Raw genomic sequence first — 2,348 nt, forward strand, 5'->3', positions numbered from 1 at the left:
CAGGTGGGCAGATTGCCTGAGGTGAGGCCGAGGATGGAGGATCTCCTGAGCTCATGAGTTTGAGACCAGCCTGAGCTAGAGTGAGATGCAATCTCTAAAAATAGCCAGACCTTGTGGTGGGTGCCTGTAGTCCCAACAACTTGGGAGGCTGAGGCAAGAGACTTTCTTTAGCCCAAGAGTCTAAGGTTGCTTTGAGCTGTGATGCCACAGCACTCTACCAAGGGTAACAAAGTGATAATCTGTCTCAAAAAGAAAAGAAAACAAAACAAAACATAACAAACACATCAATGGATCATTAGGCTTATCTTTTTTAACATCTGGGTTATGAGGTATCAGTAAAGAAAATAACAAAATACAAATAGACGTGTCTTTTTAAAATTCATGAACTGAAAATATTTTTCTGAGTTTTTAGAACTCTAAAAATTCTAAAATCTGAGTTTTTAACACAATGTAGAAATTCTTCAATGATGCCAAATATTTCTTTCTCCAATACTATTAGGAGAAATACTAATTTAATCTTTTTAGAATACTATTTAATCTTTTTAAAACAAAATCACCATTTTTCTTACCCATCTGTTTTCTACTCTCCTTCACATGTAAACAGTATGATTCGAACACCTTCAAATTTCTCCCACCATAGAAATTTTCACCATCAATAGCAAATGTTTTGAAAATACCAAGGATATATGAACTCTTGATGGGAATCACTGATGAGAGCTGATTACAACTCAACTGTTTTGCTTGAATAGTTTGATGAGTGGTTCCTTTCCCATGTCACTAACAAACAAAGTAAGTACAATTTTCATATGAAGAGATTTTTATATAAAATTTTACATCAATTATTTATGGCAGCAAGGGAAATATTTGAGAGGGTGACCTATTTATCATCATTTCTGGCTAAAGAAGCTCATAGTTTTTTCCCATAAAAGTGAGGAACATGAAGTAACCAATGAGTGTAAGTTTCAGGACTATAAAGAAAATTTTATTGTTTCCCAAAACACTTGCTAAGCAGGGTACTTATCCCACAGAGATAATGGTTTTTAGAAGTGATAAACAAGAGCTGGATTCCCGCTTTAGACACACACACACACATATACACACACACACATACACACACCTTTGGACTGGTATACCTTATTTCCAAGAGCTTCAGTAGAATCATCTTGTTAAAAGGAGCTAATAACAGAACCTTTTCTAAGAAGACAGAAGAATGACCAACAAACACATGAGAAAATGCTCATCATCCCTAATCATTAGAGAAATGCAAATCAAAACCACTGTGAGATACACCTAACCCCAGTGCAAATAGCCCACATCACAAGGTCCCAAAGCTGCAGATACTGGCAGGGTTGTGTGCAGTGGTTTACACTGTTGGTGGGGTTGGAAACTAGTACAGACTTTCTGGAAAGAGGTATGGAGAGAATCCTCAAAAAGTAGAACTCCCATTTGGATCCACAATCCCATTACAAGGTATCCATTCAGAAGGAAAAATAAATCATTTTAACATAAGGACATTTGCACTCAAATGTTTATAGGCACTCAATTCCCAATGGCCAAAGTGTGGAAACAACCCAAGTTCCCATCACCTTTGAATGGATCAATAAACAATTGTATATGTATATCATAGAATACATACATAGAATACTGTAAAAAGATTGGAGACTTTGCGTCTTTTGTATTTACCTGGATGGATTTACATTCCCCTAAGTAAAGTATCTCTCAAATGGAAAAATAAGCATCTCATGCACTCAGTTTTAATTTGAGACTGATAGATTAACAACTATAGGCCCAGACTAGAGAAAAACACAATTGAATTCAAGAAGGGGGTTTTGGAGGCTTGTTAAACTAAGGTATAAGGTTGGGGTATACAGCCCACCTCCTGGGTGAAGGAGGTAGCTACAATTGGGACTTTAGACTTTACCTTACAAACACAAATAACATAATCTAATCATATGTACCCTCATACTAACCTGAAATAAAAAATAAATAAAATGAAATGAACTAATAACACCTTCCTCATTACATGACTGTGAGGATTATACAAGGTTACACATGCAAAGCTCCTCACACACAATTTGTGCTCAGTACAGAAGTTTGGTTTTGTTTATGTGTAGGTAAAGGTTAGAGATAAAAGTCAAACAAAATAATTAGGTCATGTTATCTTGAGCCAAGATCTTAGTTGTAGATCTGACAGCCTAAAAGGCAAGCTTTCAAGAATATTAAGGCAGACACCGCACTCTTTATTAACACTCCTATCTTTTATTAGCTGGATGGTAACAAAATTCCCAGTTAAATGTTCACTCTCTCATCCTAAAACAGCATTTGACACTGGCTAAAATCAGGTGGGC

Source organism: Otolemur garnettii, unplaced genomic scaffold (assembly GCF_000181295.1).
Source record: "Otolemur garnettii isolate 467f Iridium unplaced genomic scaffold, OtoGar3 scaffold00031, whole genome shotgun sequence".
In the NCBI taxonomy this organism is placed as follows: Eukaryota; Metazoa; Chordata; class Mammalia; order Primates; family Galagidae; genus Otolemur; species Otolemur garnettii.